This window comes from Dasypus novemcinctus, chromosome 5 (genome assembly GCF_030445035.2).
Source record: "Dasypus novemcinctus isolate mDasNov1 chromosome 5, mDasNov1.1.hap2, whole genome shotgun sequence".
Lineage (NCBI taxonomy): Eukaryota > Metazoa > Chordata > Mammalia > Cingulata > Dasypodidae > Dasypus > Dasypus novemcinctus.
Window position 1 is genome coordinate 101787432 of NC_080677.1, and position 19202 is coordinate 101806633.

General features: G+C 38.9%; 1 pseudogene; it reads left to right on the forward strand.

The window, feature by feature from the left end:
- Window positions 1-4439: 4439 nt before the first annotated feature.
- On the forward strand, window positions 4440-18580 carry LOC101422582 (hyaluronidase-4-like; annotated as a pseudogene).
- Window positions 18581-19202: the final 622 nt, after the last annotated feature.

Below are 19202 nucleotides of genomic sequence, written 5' to 3' on the forward strand. Positions count from 1 at the left end.
TTGAGAGAGGCTCAATTATTTGCGTATAGAGAGGCCAGGACTCAGGAATGATTTTAAGAAGGAAAAATGGTTTATTGATGGCCAGCCAGACTCGGGAGCTTTCTGTTTGAGTCCCGAGCCCTGAACAAGAGTTTTGAATCCCTTTTATACAGAGAGGAAAGGCCAAATGGTCCCTTTGTTTCAGTTCTCAATAGGCTTCAATTAGCATACATATCTTCCACATCTTAGGTAAGCTTTTAGCATGGACTTCAGACATTCTAGGTAAGCTTTTAACATATTTTGTTTGCATTTCCCCTAAACTTAAAGTTTATAGACCTATAAACTTAAAATTTATAGACCTTGCATTCTTAAACTGTTTCCTGGGACTGGAGTCGTTGCCATTGTCACTAAGGGCAGGACTGCAGTCTCTCACTGTTCCACACCCACAAGTGAAACAGCTTAGGTTATCTCTGAAGAGACAAAGAGCCTCCCACCCATAGCCCACATCAATAGTACAATTAGCCCAGTGCTTGCTTGACCAAAAACTGGGCACAATTATCTGGCTGCATTGACACTATCACAGACAGCATCTTGCACGTTTCAAGGATTGGTTGGTATCCTATGCTGGGATTTCTTCTGGAACTCTCATAGGCATTTCAGAACAACCTTTATTGCAGTGTTAGCTCAACCCATAATCAATGATAGGAGCATCTCAGAAAGTTGTATTAGGAGACCTTCACAAGGTTTACATTTAGAAATTAAAATCTATTTCAAAATATTTTCAAATTATCTGGCTTGTATACTTAGATTGCACGTAATTAACAGTCTTGTATAATCTTAAATGAACTTATATTTAAGGAATTAAAATCTATTTCACATTCATGGTTAGTATATGTTGTTATAATTAATGCAGAAACTCCACTTTTTTTTACTACTAGTCAAGTGCAATACAGTTTTCATATTTCCTGAGTTATTTAAAATTAGGTTAGATAAATCACAGAAACTAATAAACATTAATAGTTGCGGAAATGAAAAAGAACAACCAAACCATTCTTTTCAAATCCAATTCTTCCATACAGTTTTACCTGTTGTACTAGAGTTTTGCCATGTTTACAATCAAGTTGCATTCTGTAATATCAAGTACATTAATATCAAGTACATATAAGAGCATGGGTTGTGGCTTGTCTGCTGTGTCTCAGATTCCTCATAAGGGACTAATAATAACACCCCTTTCTTAGGTTTGTCATATAGTTAAAGAGTAACACATGTCATGTGCTGGCACCTGACTGATCTTTATGGAGCATTCACTCTTTACCCAGGTGCTCAGGAGCCCGTGAATGCCTGGGATGGGGGCAGTACAGAGAGAATGGCTTATGGAAAGAAGATGCCTTGTCAACCCAGACTCCCTGCTATGTTGAGGTATGTGAGGAGAGAAAGGTGACAATCCTCCATCTCTGGTTCAGTCCTGAGGATGCTTGAATTCTCAGATCAGTCCACCTAGGTGTCCACCAGGATTCTTCTGGTCTCCCAGGGCGGGCTGATTGGGTGGTAGTGAGGACCCAGAGAAAAGGAGCACCCAGGGGCTTCGAAGCAGAAAGAGGACATCTCTCACAGTCAGGGCCCTGAGTTCTATGGTGGCCCTTCCCCTCCCTCCTATTCATGCTGACATCTAGGTGCTGGACCCTGAGGCAAGGTGTAGCTAAACCCAAAGACATCTCTGCTGGGCACTGGCAATCAGCTCCTGATGAATCCCTCAGGCCCTGAGAGGTCAAGTGGCCTCACATCTCTTGGCAAGTTCTCTATTTTCCTGTCAGGGCCCTGGAATATCTCCACCACTTTTTTTTTTAATAGTAATAAATTTTTAAAAAGATTTATTTTATTTATTTATCCCTCCGTCCTTGATGTTTGCTTGCTGTCTACTCTCTGAGTCCATTTGCTGTGCGTTCTTCTGTGTCTTCTTGTCTCCCTTTGTTGCATCATCTCGCTGTGCCAGCTCTCTGCGGGTTCAGACTGTTAGCTCTCCACAGGTACAGGCCATCAGCTCTCTGTGGTCGTGGGCCAGCTTGCCATCACATGGAGGCCCTGGGAAGTAAACCCAGGGTCTCCCATATGGTAGATAGGAGCCCAATTGGTTGAGCCATATCCATTTCTCTGTCTCCACCACTTTTAAAAAGCCTTCTTCAACCTTAGTCCTTTCTGTTTTTCTGCCTTTCATACATCTTTATGAGTCCGTCTTAACCTCTTCCTCAATCTTTCATGGTCTCCAAGCAATCCAGTAGTAAGGCACAAAGAGACTGGTACTTCAGAGGAACGAAGAACTGTAGAGGAAGGGGGCAGCCAAATATATTCATTTGGTCTCCTGATCAATCTTGTGGGCCCCATACTGCATGTAGGTCCTAGCACATCAACTGGAGGCCCAGGGAACTTGCTCCTCCTCAGTGAGCATCCACCACCTTGAGCTGCCCAGATGGTGCTTCTGGTGCCTTTCCTGAGCCTGCTGGACAGAAATCTTGGCACCCACACTGATAATCTGGCTCTACCTGGGTCTCAGCTCCACACTTAGACTGAGATTCTTGAAACATCCGCTTGCTCTACAAGACTGAGGGCTTTCTGAAGGTGTGGCTCCATCCTAGCATCATTTAATCAACAAAATTTCTCCCATGAACTGTGAAAAAAAGCCTATTATTCTAGCTCATATTTTTCCACTTGTTATTAGCATAAATCTTGACGTACTATTGCACACTGTAATTTGTGGTGCTTGGTTATACTAATCAATGTCTTTAAGCCTATTTTCAGTGTTCATACTGAAAAACTACTAAACTATTAACCACTGTTAGTTTACTTTACTATAGATTAATAACCAACTTATTATTAACTGCAAATACCTTTAGTCAGAATACCACCCTAATTTAAAATTCTGGCTGGTGGTATTCACATCCACAGACAAATCAAAACAAACAAAAAACCTTCTTATTTCTTGAAAAGGACTTTTTCTTGCCAGATTTTAGAAAAGCATCCCATTTTCAGATAATATTATAAAACTGTCTTTGCAACAATATCTGACTCAGATTTACCTTTGCCAAACCTGATTCTCCTTAGTCAGTTTCAATTTACATCTTTTTTTTGGTTTTCAAGGAACTTTATTAGATTTCAAATAATATATATGTATATATTTTGAGTTGGTATTATGTGAACAAAAAGAATGCCTTCCAAAATAATTTCCCCAATGTTCTTGGTGGGTGAGGTCTGGAGCCTGGTCACCACCCAGATGCTTGCTGAGGGTGGAACCAAGAAAATTGCCATTGGGCAAGCCTGTGGGAAAGGGTGGGCCTTCATGAGGTCATGAGGAGAAGAAACCCTCATTTTAAGGATTACTCTCAGACTTTGAAATCTAATTGAGTATGTCCTGCAGATTCTCAGAACTTCTGGGGACCCTTGTCATGTGTTCCTTCCCAAATTCTCCTTATGGTAATTTATCCTATATCTGTTTCCTCTTTATATATTGGAAGCAGATAACTTGTTTTGCAAGTTTCACAGGCCTACAGCCAGAGGGAGTTTTGGCTCAAAGCAAACTGTATGTCTATAACTGATTTTGATGTGATTTTGTACTTAGCATTGCAATTGAAATAATTTAAGTTTTTTGGGGAGTATTGTAATGTCTTTTTGACAGTCAGAGGGTGGAGTGTGGCAATTTGAGATTATTTTATGAATCCCCAAAAGAGAAAGATTATGTTTATAAACCAATCTATTCCTCTGGGTGTGATGCCCTTTGATCGTATTCAATTCAGCTAAGGTGTCCTTGATTAGATTACCTGATAAAATTAGGGCTTTTCCTTGTTAGTGGGTGTGACTCAGGTTGAGTCCCTTCATCCTTGCCAGGTCTGATATAAATGGACACTCACACAGACAGACAGACACAGGAAGAGAAAGCTCTGTCATTTTTTAAAAGATTATTTATTTATTTATTTATTTCTCTCCCCATTCCTCCCCTCTCCCCCCAGTTATCTGCTCTCTGTGTCCATTCACTGTGTATTCTTCTGTGTCCACTTGTATTCTTGTCAGCAGCACTGGGAAACTGTGCTCTTTTTGTTGCATCATTTTGATGTGTCAGCTCTCCATGTGCGTGGTGCCACTCCTGGGCAGGCTGCACTTTTTTCCTGTGGGGCAACTCTCCTTGTGGGGTGCACTCCTTGCGCATGGGGCTCCCCTACACAAGGACACCCCTGTGTGGCACAGCACTCCTTGTGCGCATCAGCAATGTGCATGGGCCAGCTCACTACATAGACCAGGAGTCCATGGGTTTGAACCCTGGACCTCCCATGTAGTAGGTGGACGCTCTATCAGTTGAGCCAAATCTGCTTCCCAGCTTTGTCATTTTTGATCCAGATATGTGACAGAAAGAACTCTCAAAGAGCTGAAGCCCCAGGGAGTGATGAATCATTTTGCCTGGTAGTTTACGGATGAGATTGGGAATAACAGCTGAGTCTGATATAGAAGACTTGGAAAGAAATAAGTCTTATGACAGGAGAGAGAGGGACCCAGAGGAAGCCAAGAGTGGAAGGACAAACCTCACAGAGATCAGTGACCATCTTGCTTTACCATATGGCAACACACCAGAATTAACAATAGCTGACTTTGGTAAGGAAGCATTGCTTCTGATGCTTTAAGACGAAAACACCTGAAACTGAGGTATGGAATTAAAACATCTCCTTGGGCCAAGAGAGGAACCCCACCTATGTGTGTGGAGAGGGTTAGTTTTTCCAGGCATTTGAAGAGGTAGGATATTCCTGCCTGCCATTTAGGGAGAATTTGACTGTCCTAGGCTACAGAGGATAGAGCATATTCCCCAGTGGTTGGGGAGAGTGAGGTTGCCACCCCCCTTCTATTACCCCAAGTAAATAATCTTTATAAGAGCCAACAGATTTCTGCTACTTTGCATCACAATCTCTTTGGTAGACTAATAAAGTCACATTCACAGGTACAGGGGTTAGGATTCACACAAATCTATTTGGAGCAAAAATTCAACCCACAGTACATCCCCATCTCCTGCCCACTTCTGTTTTCTCAGACAGCTGGTTCTCCTCCAAGCAATGTAACCATTTCTTGAGTATCTGAGTATCCCTTTGAAGATATTCCTCAGTATATGAATTATCTGTGTATGTGTGTCACCTTGTATGAGGCAGGATTCTACAGAGATCCAGATCCAGCAAGATATATATATATATATACACACATATATAGTGAAGTTTATTATAGGAATTGGCTCATGTGACCATAGGGATTGGCATGTCTAAATTCCATAGGGAAGACTGCAAATTGAGAACTCTGATGAAGGTGAAGATGGAAGAGAAGATGGCAGGCTGAAGTAGTGATAGAACTTCTGCTTTTTTACTGTTAAAATCATCAGTTTTCCCTTTAGGTCCTGTATTAGTCAGGCAAGAGGGTGCTAATGCAAAATACCAGAAATCTGTTGGCTTTTATAAAGGGTATTTATTTAGGGTAGAAGCCCATAGTTACCAGGCCATAAAGCATAAGTTACTTCCCTTACCAAAGTCTATTGCCATGTGTTGGAGCAAGATGGCTGCCGATATCTGTGAGGGCTCAGGCTTCCTGGGTTCTTCTCTTCCCAGGGCTTGCTTCTTTCTGGACTCATGATTCTTCTCTTCCCAGGGCTTCCTTCTCTCTGGCTCAGGGTTCTTCTCTTCCTCAAGCTTGCTTCTCTTTCTTCACAACCAAGCTCCTCTGTGTGCTTACTTCCTGGGGCTCCAGCTCAAGACTGCAGCATCAAAAACTCCAACATCAAAACTCCAACTAACTCTTCTGCCATGCCGCTGTCTCTGTGAGTCCCCACCCATCAAGGGGGTGAGGATGTAACATCCTGTTGACATGGCCTGATCAAAGCCTTAATAATTATTTAATCAAGTAAACCTCTGTATCCAATATAATCTAATATGTCCAGAGGAAAAGACTAGTTTACAAACATAATCCAATAATTCTTTTTGGAATTCATCAATAATATCAAACTGCTATAGGTCCTTAAACTGATTAGGTAAAATTTCTCTGATTGCTCTAGGCAATCACCTTTGTTAATTGTAGGTATAATTAGCCACAGATAAAATCAACTGACTGATGATTTAAATCCATGAAATACCTTCACTGTAACAATTATGTCAGTTACAATTATGTCCAAATAACTGGACATCATAGCCTAGCCAATTTGACACATGAACTTAACCATCACAATCCTTAGAAAATGGCAACATTCTCTATATATCATGCCTTTATAGCTTTTTAAAATTTGAAGTATATGGGAAAAAAGTATGATGTGGCACTGCTTTGTCTAATGTCTATTATACTCTCAGAGTAAACTTGTCTGAGGTTGGTGTCCTGTGAGGTGATTTATGTCCAATAGGAGAAAAGCATGACCTAGTTAAGAGGGCCAGGCCAGTTTCTGAATGCTGAGGGCTGCTTTTCGGTTTTGGTTTTGACTTTTGTTTTTGCACTCTTACTGGCAACAAAGCTTTTGTGAGGAAGGAGTAGAAGGGATATTAGGAATTATCAGTGGATAGAGATAACTTTTCAGACTCTTATATCTGTACACAACAGGTCTATCCCCCCCAGAGGAAAATCCCATCCCCACTCAACCATCTCCTTTACAATTAGGACTAGGAAACTGTAATGAAGTGAGGATCTAACGCCTGCTGTCTTTTTTGATGTTCTCCTGTCAGTGGAACAGAAAGATTAGAACCTGTGGAGCCAAGGTCAGTGCAGCTGGGCTAAACCTCCCTCCCTGTGGCTCTTCCTTTCAGCAGGTGATGTTTGTGAGAATTCTCCTTCCCTTTAACCTCTGGCTTCTGAAGTGTATCATTTTGCTGGGAATCTTCTCGTTCTGAGGTTTTCAATATGTCTTCAGGCAGACATCCCTGTTGAACGAATGGAACTAGTCCTTTGTATATGTTCCCCAAAAAAAACATTACTGCTAAGAAGAAAAAAAATGGGTGATCAAACTTGGGACAAATGTGGGTCAAACTCCCCACTCATTCTCAACCCCAGTATCCCAATATTTTACCAAATTTTCCTAAAGTTCTACCACTTAAAACTTTGTTTAGGGGATCAAACCTTCCTGGGAATTTATGAAAGGGGGAAAGGAAAAAGGTAGGGAAAGTGCTCCTCTCACTGTGGGTAAGTGTGGATAATTGCACGGGTTGTGATGCTACAACAAGATACAGGTAGTGCTCAGCAGTGGGGATTTTGAGGGTGTAGGTGAGGTGAGGAAAGTGGGTCTAGAGGAAATTCTTGAGCAGAGGGCACTATGGGCAGGGCAGGCCTGGGGAGGTTCCTGGTGAGGGAGGAGGGGAGAAGCAGACAACTAGAGACTGCATCGGGGAGTGAGGCTTGGGGGCTGAGGAGTGTCTGGGAGGTGCCAGGTGAAGGCCTCCCAGAAAGCCGTGCTGTGCTTGGAGAGCAGCAGAAGGCACACCAGCAGCAGGGACCTGCCTGCGTGGGAAGCAGAAACTTGAGATGGCACAGGCAGGAATTTACTTGTTTATTTTGCCTACCTTTACTGTGGTCCCAGGTATTTTATCAGGAACTATGCCAGCCACCTGGTGTGTAACAGTTACCTCCAGGCAACAGGAATAAAGAGAATAGTAACTTTCCAGGCTAGGGATAAAGAATCACTTGATAGGTCTGTAATAACACGAGGAGGTTCTACTGCAACCATGGGGTCAAGACCAAAGGGGAAATAATAATCAGTGAAAATGATGTTTTGAATAAATCCCACAAGCAAGAAGTGTCCTGAGAGAATCTTTTTTACTTATTTTTTTGGTACGTGTAAATGGCTATCTCTAACAAAGACTGAATTTTAGGTTTAAAGAAAAGCTTTTTTCTTTAACATTAATTCACCCATGTGTAAATCAATTTTCTAACTGTGCAGTGGAATATAATTGATAATTAAAGATGAAAGAACATTTTTGTGGAGCACATTTTTTTACTCAAAATTAGATTCCATTGAAAATTCTATTCTCTTCAGACCTAATTTACAACTTCAGTGTAATGTGTTTCATTTTTGATTGCTCTATGCATTTATTATTTACTAGTGTTAATGCAGCAAAGAGGAGACAAAAAGTATACGTGTTGCAGTTTCAAAAGACACATTGCAGGAAATCGTGATTGGAAGGATGAACATTATCCCAGTCTTAGTGGACATATTCCTGGGGGAGGTGAACCTCGAGTTCTTGGAGGAAGGGGGGTGGGTCTCATTCCTGAAGCAGGGATGCCTATTGACATTGCTTGAGCAAGGGAAAGCCCAATTGGTGGACCCATGGGTGGTCTCATATCAGGTGGAGGAGCTATAATGCTTTTGAACTTGAGCAATGCTGGCAGTAGTAGCATCTGCAGCAGCTGCTACAGTTCCCCTTCCCTAGGGTGTCATAACCAGTTGGGATGGTCTTCTAACCCTTTGGACAGGGCCTGCTCATCCAGCAGAGCCTGGGAAATTGAGGCATCAGCTGGTACTCCTCTGCCAGCTTCCTTGCCAACTCCAGGGCCTCCTGCAGTTCCAGCAAGTGGTACCCGAATGCTGTCAGTATCTTGGGAGGGTGATCCTTCCACAGTCATGGAGACTGAGTTCTTCCCATGCAGCAACACCAGACCCAAACCCACTTCTCTTCATGTTCTGGCTGCTTCACCAGTATATTCAATATTCAGAATAATACATTTCAATTTACTTTGTGGGGTAATCTTATCTTTTTGTTATGAAGAAATAAATACAGATACTTATTGAATAAATGAATGAAGAAAATACCTATCTCCATAGCACTTCAAAACTAGGGTTCAATATATACCCATTTAGGCAAGACTTCTTAAACATCTTTGAATAAAGTTTTATAAATTCTTTACAGTTTTATTCACCTCACTCAGTGACCTATACCTGCATGTTTTGTGAAGTTAGGCTGGTGACACCTGGTGCTTAAAAGCAATAATTACATATAACATGGGGCACATGGGCTTTGCAAAAGTGGAAATAGTCACAAGCCATAGATTCCATGGAAAGGGTCTGTGTCAAAGTCTCTGGTTTTAAGCAACCAAACCAAACCTCACTGACTTTAGAAGGAATCCTCTCTATTTTAGTTTTGCTAAATCCTGCTGGAAGCAATATACCAAAAATGTGTTGGCTTTCACAGTGGGGATTTATTAGGTGAAAAGCTTACAGTTCTGTGGCCATGAAAGTGTCCAAATCAAGGCATCAACATCTCCAGGAACTGCAGCTGTCGGTGATCAGGCATGTGGCACGGCACAATGGTAGCATTGGCTCATCTCTCCCCTTTCCTGTGGGCCTCATTGCTTTCAACTTCTGGCTAACATGGTTTCCTCTCAGCTTCTGGCTCCTAAAACATTCTCTTGTAGATTTTGGGTTCCTCTCTGTCTCTCCTACTCTTTTCTGTTTCTGTCACTTTTTATTCCTCCATTTATAGAGGACTTCAGTAAAAGGATTAAGACCTACCCTGTGTCACACAATGTAATCACAGGCCATTAACAGAGGTAATTTAATTAAAGACCACGCCTACAATAGGTTTATATGCACAAGAATGAATCAGCTTTAAGAACAGGATTTTCTGGGGACCACAAAAGCTTTAAACTGCCACATTCTCCTATAAGGACAACTCTGCCTCTTCCACATTAGCACCCTGGGCACCAGCTTCTGGATGCCCCCATATACACTGCTACTTCTGGACCCTGGAATTACTGCCTCCACCGGCACCATCATCCCCTTATCCTTTTTGATTCTCAAGAGTCTAACTCAAATTCTAGAGTGGGGTTCATCTCAATGGCCTGGCCAAGGTCAAATACCAGTACTCTAGTTGCAGGCAGGCTGAGAAAAAAAATTATGTTTTAGTTTATTAATCAAATATAAACTCTACCTTCTACCAATATTCATGTAGTGGCGAATTCACTACAAAGGAAGAGAATCCATACACTGGATATTCAGTAAAAGGGCAAATATCTACTGTACACCCTAATCTCACTATATTAGGCCTAACCAAAATGTATTTCACTAATGATGTAGAAGACAGTAAAGGTTTTCTGCCAATAAACCCTTTAATGAGTATATTAAAAATAATTATTTTGTAGTAGTTTATTCAAATAAATGACTAGACAGGAAACTTGACAAGAAAATATCTTCTTCTCTCTCTTACCTTCCAAGCTCATACCTGTCTTCTTGGCTAAACTCAGGTGTCACATCTTCTCTGCAGCATTCCTTGACCATTTCATCTTCCCATTTATTCCCACCTCCAGAAATAATTGCTTTAATAAATTGTTCCAAAGCACTCATTATACATTTTGATTATAACAATTTACTTTGCTCCTCTTCTAATGTGACCTCAGACCTTTTATCTCCTTAGGTCTCAGTTTCCTGATTTATAAAATGGACATGTAATTATAATGACCTTACACAATTGTTACAAGAGTAAATGGAGTAAATATTTATACAGGATTTATACACACTGCCTGGCATTTGATGGGTGTTCTAAAATGATAGGAATATTATTTTACATCTTATATTGGACCATGAGCTCTTTGAGAGCAAAGACCACATCTAATGCATTTTCTATTTCTGGTGTCAAGGTCGAGTGCTAAAGAGATGTTTGTTGAATTGTTTTGCTGGGTTGCAAATAGAAGGTAGTTTGCTATACCTGCTACTATATCTCATTTTATTTTTAGGCCCTATATTAGTCTGCTGATGCAAAGTACCAGAAATCTGTTGGCTTTTATAAAGCATATTTATTTGGAGTAAAAGCTTACAGTTTTAAGACTCATTTCTTTCTAGGCCTTCTCTATCAGTCTTGGCTCTCTTCCCAAGACTGCCAGATATCAGGCAAATGGCTCATCTCTCCCTGGGGCCACAGGATTAAAAATAACAGAGCTCTCTCTCTTTTGGCACGTCCCCTTGAGTAAGTATACCTTTATGTTTATGTCAGCCCACCGAGGGGGTGGGGACTGAACCTGAGTCATACCTTACTGGTGTGGTGTTTTAAGACCTATAAATAAACTGCACTTTATAAAATGCAAGCACACACACACACACAAACGAAAATGAAAACAGAAAAATGCAAACACATAATGATTATAATAATAATATCCATTCACTATTTTAGACTTATCTTCAAAATTCTCACTAACAGAAAGTTAAATATTTCCACAGGTCTTCTGGAGTGCATTAAGACAGAAGATAACGTGAGGTTTTTTTACCTTATCTTTGAAATTTTATCTGAAAAATAATTAAAGCTTTATATTCTTCATTAGAACATCTCATATCATGGCTGCTCATATTGTGAATTCTGATGTCTATTGCTTGTCTAAAGCCTGCCCAACTTCTAATCCATCAAATGAAACCATTTATAGCTACTTGGAATGCTCCAACAGATCACTGTTTAAGAATACATAAGACTGAGCTTGAAAATGTTTCAGGTGATTGGAAGCTCCCCAGGCAAGGCCTACCACGGGCAAAATGTCGCTGTATTTTATGTCAATAGATTGGGATACTATCCATGGTGTACATCACAGGGGCTTCCCATTAATGGAGACCTCCCCCAGGACATGAATTTGCAAGTACATCTTGGAAATATCTGATGAAGACGTTAACTGTAACATCCCTGCTGAAGATTTCAGTGGACCTGCTATTATAGACTGTGAATACTGGAGACCCCAGTAGGCCCAGAACTGGAAAACAAAAGATGTCTACGGACAGAAGTTAAGAAACTTTGTCTGAGATGCAAGTGAATGTATCCAGCTACTGATACAGAATATTTAGCCAAAGCAGCCTCTGAAGAAAGTACAAAAGCATTCATGAAGGAAACCAGCCAATTGGGAATTAAGAGCCAACCCAAGGGTCTTTGGGATTATTATTTATATCCTGATTGCCACGACTATAAGGTTTATGCCTCAAACTGTAATGGGATATACCCAGAAGAGGAAGTTTTGAGGAACAATGAGCTCTCTTGGCTCTGGAATAGCAGTGTTGCCTTATATCCTTCTGTTGGTATCAGGAAATCCCTTGGGGTCAGTGAGACCATTTTGTGCTTCTCACAAGTCCAGGTGCACAAATCCATGATTTCTGCCATGACATGCCATGGTTATGCTTTGTCTGTATTTATCTACCCAAGGCTAGGCTACAGAGACAAGCCTTTATTTTTTCTTTCTACGGTAAGAAGCTCTTTGCCTAATGGTGGGTGGTTTCCTTCCTACCCCAAAAGAGACATTCCTTTGTTAAGTATAATTTTTGAAGAATTCCCAATTAGTCCTCTGTTGGATAGGGAGATAATTCTGCTTTTGATTAGTCATCCACTTAAACTCTTCATAGCAATGATTCAATATTTGTTCATCAATTGTAACAAATGCACCACACTAATGAAAGCTGTTTTGGGGAGGAATGTAGGAGTAGGAGATGCTGGTATATGGGAATCCCCCTATATTTTCAATGTATCAGTTATGTAATCAAAAATGTCTTAAAAAATAAAATAAAGTTTTGAAGACATGATTGATTTGTTAAATTCTTTTATTTCTTGTAGTGTCAATATAGATTGTTTGTTCATTTCAAGGAATTTGTCCATTTCATCTAGGTTGCCCATTTACCTTTAAGAGAACTATTGATGATGCAGGGAATTATTCTGCTATTTTTCAGTTTGGTCTTTGTAAGCCTTTTACATTTTTTATCCCTTAATTCCTCTGTTAATGCTTACTTTCATATTTATTTGGTTCTTTTTATTGTGCCATTTCATATCCCTTCTCATTGTCTTCCCTATATATTTTTCAGCTATAGTCTTTGTAGTTAATATGGAGTACAAATTTAACACCTAAACCTATAATCATCATATTTGGTTTGATTGATTTGATACCAACATAACTTCAAAAACATATAGAAAAAAAGGTTCCTATTTCCTTCTACCTCCCCACCGTTTTGTTATACTTGTTAAAAAATTATATCTTTATCTGTTTTATGTCCAAAACTATATAAGTAATATTAGCATTTTACCTCTGCATTTCAGAACTTGTAAGAAGTAAAAAGTGGAGTTACATGCCAAAAATGCAATACAAAATACTTGCATTTATTGTTACCATTATAGGTGGTCTTTATTTCTTTATGCCTCTTTTATCAACTGTCTAGTGTCCTTTCTTTTCAGTCTGAATAACTCCCTTTTGCATTGTTTATAGGTAAGGGCTACTGCTGACAAAATATACTCAGCTTTTGTTTATCTGAAAATATCTTAGTCTTTCTATTCTTCATTTTAAAGAATAGTGTTATGGATACAAAATTCTTGGGTGACAACTGTTTTATATAAATATCTCATCCCACTGCCTTCCTGCCGCCATGGTTTCTGATGAGAAATGGAGACTTAATCTTATTGAGAAATTTCTTTACACCATATGCTGCTTTTCTCTTATGGCTTTTGGAATTCTCTCTTTGTGATTGTCATTCAACATTTTGAGTATTATGAGTCTGGTCATGGATTTGTTCAAATTTATCTTGTTTGGCATATTTTTTGTATTCTTGAATGTGGATATATTCATGTATCTCATGAAATTTGGGATATATTCTGCTATTTATTTGAACTTTCCTTCTGTCCCCTTTTCTCTTTTTTCTTTTTATGCAGCTCTCATTATGTGTATATTCGTACATTTGATGGTGTTCCAGAGATCTCTTAGTCTCTGTTCACATCTTTCATTTTTTTTCTTTCAGCTCTTCAGACAGAATAATTTAATTGTCTTGTCTTAAAGTTCACTAATTCTTTCTTTTGCCAACTCCATTCTTCTTTTGAAACCCTCTAGGGAATTTTTCATTTTAATTGCTGTGAGCGTCAACTACAGTATTTCTGCTTGGTTCCTTTTTAAAATTTTTATCTCTTTATTGAGATTTTCACATTATCCATTCATTGCTTTCCTATATTCTTTAGTTCTTTCTATATATTTTCCTTTATCTCCTTGAGCATATTGAAGATAATTTTTTTAAGGTCTTTGGTATATCCTATTCTGGTCTTTTTTGTTGATGGTTTCTGAATTTTTTTCTTCCTCCTTTAGATTTTTCATCATTTCCTGTTTCTTTGTTTTTCTTATAATTTCTGTTTCTTTTTAATATTAGAATGTGTAAAATCTGAGATTTAGTCCATGAGCTGTCTTTTCTCAAGTTTGTATACAGATTCAGTAATACAATTAGCTTGAATGTCAGGATCTAAAAAAAATGGAATTTTTCTAAAATTTTTTGTGGCAATGAATGCACAGCATTGTGATTATACTAAAAGCCATTGATTATACACTTTGGATAGATCTTATAGTATGTGAATATATCTCAATAAACTGCTTAATAGAAAAGTAACTAACACAGAAAACAACATTCATAGTTTTTGCAAATTATGCAAAGCTGTGTTGGCTAGTGTCCTCCTTCAGAGCTTAGCTCTACTATCAAGAAGATCAGCTTGATGTGAATGTTAAGTACAGTGTCCTACCCATATTTTGTGAGCTTGTTTCTTGTCCAGAACTTATGCTTGCAGGTACCTTTTGGAATTCTTCTGTTTGCAGGAATTAGAATGTCGCCTCTACTCCCTAGATGCTCTTTTTATGTGCTGTTTTGTATAGTTGGTATTTCTTTGCCCCAGTTTGCTTTGACCTTTGCTGTACCAACAGCCACTCCTATGTCCTTATTCTTTACGCCATTTTTAAAAAAAGATTTATTTATTTCTCTCCCCTTCCCCCCTTTGTCTGCTCTTGTGTCCATTCATTGTGTGTTCTTCTGTGTCTGCTTGCATTCTTGTCATGCAGTACTGGGAATCTGTGTTGCTTTTTTGTTTGTAATCTTGCTGCATCAGCTCTCGGTGTGTGTGGTGCCGTTCCTGGGTGGGCTGTGTTTTTTTTCACACAGGGCAACTCTCCTTGCAAGGTGCACTCCTTGCACGTGGGGTACCCCTGTGCAGGGGACATCCCTGTGTGGCATGGCACTCCTTGCACACGGCAGCACTGTGCGTGGGCCAGCTCACCACGCAGGTCAGGAGTACCTGGACCCTCCATATGGTAGGTGGACGCTTTATCATTTGAGCCACAACCGCTTCCCTCTTTATACCCTTTATAATGTTCAAATCTATCTTGACTTAGTTTATCTCCTTCGAGGCTTGCAAAACCTCCTTTGCTTTCTGTCATACAAGCTCTGACATGTTCAGGTGAAACTATGTTTGTGATACATGGAAATGAATGTGGGCCTGAAAGGGAAATTAGCTTAAACCAAAATATTCCCCTTTGGGAAAAATTATCAGAAACGATCCAGAAGAAATTCTTTTAAACTAAGTTTGTAAAACTTTAATTTCAGTGAACTGTAAAAATATAAGATTTTTCTATTAATTATTAATATAATGTGCCTAGAGCAAAATGCAGTATATTGTTCTGCTTTTGTATTCCACCAAATCACCCATTTACATTTACTTGGAATAAAAGATGATGCTTAGCACTTATGGAGTAGAGGAATATATTTTAACAAACTAGGAAAACAACTGCATATATTCAACTCTTAATTTCCCTCTGAAGGAAACTACACCCATGATAATCTTTATACACTAAAAATAATAACCCACTATGATTAAAAACCAAAACTTTCCCTGAAAAAATCTTGTTTTCCTTTATCTTAACCATTTATAGTGGTGGGAATTCTGTTGGCCTTACCATGGTTTGCAGTATCAGAAATAATGCCCATTAAGGCAGGAATTTTGAAACTAAACAAATAATTTCATAGACTACAAATATAAAGCCTGGACCAAATGAGAGCCCATGGGCCCTTAATACTGGGTTCCTTTGCTTGTCTTTGGAACTTAAATAACACTAATCTGTCTGAGCCATTGCAGAATGAAGTTCTACAGTAATTGTTGCAAAATGAGAAGGAAACCTGACATTTGGAGAAGGAATATTTTCTATTATGTTTCTAAGTCATACATATATATAGATATATATCTACATATATCTATATATAAATATATCTCTGACTTGTGCAGATATGCCACCATGTCAAATTTAATTAAACAAGTTCTGATGACTATTTACAAGTTAATTGTCCTTAAACTAATAACCTGCTTGGCAAAATATAAATTTTTCTCTAAAAATATTTCATCTGTTTTTGCATATGATTATAGAGTGTGCTTTTGCGCCAGGTTCATTGAAAATTTGTGTTACTCTAAGAATGTGGTGAATAGTTCCTCTGTGGAGATGAGTTCTGCTCCAATCTTATTATACTGAATTCAGCCTGTAATTCCTGGTCGATTGCTCTATATTCAAAATGATGATGACCGCTACCCTCTTTACCTAACAAGATCTAATCAGTACCATAAGAGAAAGTGCTGTCTTGGGAACTGCAGGCGTTATTTGGGGAGATATAAATTTAACTTCATTGGTTGTAAGTCAGTACCTTTAAGGTACAGTTAACATAATTTTAAAAGATTTAATATATTTTCTCTGTTTTCCTCTAGAGCTTAGTGCAACCAAATGTCACATGGTCCCCATGGGAAACAAACTTTACAATAAAACCCAAATCAGTGCCTGGTACTTAGAAAGGCCTCAATGAATATTATTAACATCTGTTAAGATATCAAAAATAATACCGACATTTGTTGAACATTTACTGCATATTAGTACTGTTCTAAGTATTTTAGGGGGGTAATTTGCTTACTTACTGCTCACAATAATATTATGAGGTAGAAACAAATTTTATGGTTTAGAAAACAGGGGAAATTAATGCCTAAGGTAAAAGCTACTTTGGCTGTTTAGCAGTAGAGCTGGCACTAATAATAGGCAGTTTAACTCTGAAGTCCGTATATTTATAACCACCATATACAATGAGTTATAATCCTATTTTGGAAAATAGAAACAAATGGCACTTAATCCCCACTTTGAAATTATTTCTCCTCTCTTGAGAAATCTGTTGAAAATTAATAACATTTAAAATAAGAGTTATATATGCTCTTCAAATTTCTCCCAGTTCAGATATTATTTACTCCAAGAAATCTTAGATGCCCCCAACACAAATTAATCACAATCTTCTAGGTATTTCCATGTCATCGGTTTATATCTCTATGATGCCTTCAGTTATAATACTTGTATTCTTAACACTTTTTCTTAAATTGAATTTTTTGAAAGTTTATGGTAATCGATCTCATCCTTAGAATTTCACAGGTTCTATTTGTTGTTATCAATTTATAGCTCATAAAACTATTTATGTCAGCATCAGGTTAAGGGACTCCTCTGTCCCTGTAGAGAATTAGGTAGAAACTAACGAGAAATTAGATGAAAATGGAGAGGATAAATTTCTGGTTTTCCACCTGTGATGTTTCCATTCCACCCATGTGGCTCATGAGAGAAACTTTACCAGGGAGCTGGGTGCACAAACCTGGCCTCTATTAGGATCCGCAAATAAATGGCCTAGACAGACTTACAGGCTTTCCTTTTTAAATTGTATTTAGAATTAGAACCCAGGGCAGTTGATGTTTGAGCATAATTATCAGGAAAGTTCAGAATGCTACAGATTAATATTTTGACAAGAATCAGTGGCATATGATGATTCATATTCTAGTACAATCATGAAATGTATCATACACTCGAAATGTGGACACAGGACCGCTCTGGTATAATTTCAAATTAGTGGTTCCTAATTGGGTTCCTTCCTTTCCCTTTCACATCCATTAACTTGGGAGCTAGAAAGAGAAAAAGGTTATAAATTGCAAGAAAAGGACATCTTTGGTTCACTAACTGGAACCAAGCCATCTGATTTCAATTAAGTCTGAAGAAGTGTCTGTGGACCTAGAAGCTCAAACCCTGTCACTTGCCAAAAAAATGCTGATGCCTCTTTTCTTCTACCTTTCCAGGGTAACTGTATAAAGGTGAAGCAGTTCTGACTTAGGCAGCTACATAATCAATGTGACAAGAGCCGCTGAGCTGTGCAGCCTGCACCTCTGCAGCAATAACAGGCAATACATCAGGAAGTTATGGAAAGCTCCCGACTACCTTCATTTGAACCCAGCAAGCTACCACACAGAGGCCTCTGAGGATGGAGACTTGATTGTAGAAGGAAAAATATCTGATAAAGACTTGGAAGTCTTGACCGAGAAATTTTCCTGTCATTTTATCAGGGCTATGAAGGGGCTGATTATGGGGAAATGAAAACTGCTCAGGGTTGCTCCTGGGGGTCCCCCTTTCCTCCTCCCTGTTAATTCTGTCTGCTAGTTGTAGCAGGTCATCTGAGCATTCAGTTGAGAGAGAATTGAGTTTAAAGGGAACTGTATGTTTCCTGGGTGTTTACTTAGGGAAGAGATGAAAATTGTGACAATTATGAAATACATTGAGAAGTATTGTAAGTAGACTTTAGGTATGTCAGTGAACAGAAACAGATTATTTTATCTGATTCCAATTTCACTAACAAACTAGATACACAATTATAGACAGTGCACACTTCTAACTTACTCAAATGCTTAAGTTATATTTAAACTAAACCTAGTGGATTTTATGCCTTGTATGAAGTACATACATGGAAGTGAACATATAAATATTAAATTATTAATTTTAAATACTAGTTTTGCAAGCTACAGCTTCTTTTATGGATGGATTACTAAATGATTCTCTGACTCAACAGAAAGGGTCACTTCAGGGCAACTGAAGAGGACCAAATGCTGAGTTCTGTTCCAGGCTCAGGCTCACACCAGGCTTCTGCTCCCAGCCTACCCAGGCTCACTGGGTTCAGAACTGATTCCTGCCATGACTTCTCGTAAAGGGCAGGGACTAGATGAAGGGAGTCATTCCCAAATCATTGCAAAGGCCTCTGTTCCAATATGGTGCCTTTCTCTCTGACCATGACTCCTTCACTCAGAGTCCCTGATAACCTGAGTACTTTGAAAGACTTCTTGTATCAATGTATATTTCTGGTTTCAAATATGCCTGCTTGCCTGGCACTTGGGATGACACTTCTGTAGATCCTGGTGGAAGCTGGGGCCATGATTAGTGAAAATAGACTTGGTGCCCTTTGTAAGCAAAAATCATTATTAAAAAATATTTAATAAATGACATTTTATGGAGCCAAAAGTGCTGGTGGCATGGAGGTCTATCAAGGAATAGTGGCTATTTTTGACCCTCATATGTTAGCCTTATGTAATGACTTTAGGGTCAGTTTGAATATAATTTGTGTTGAGGTTTCACTA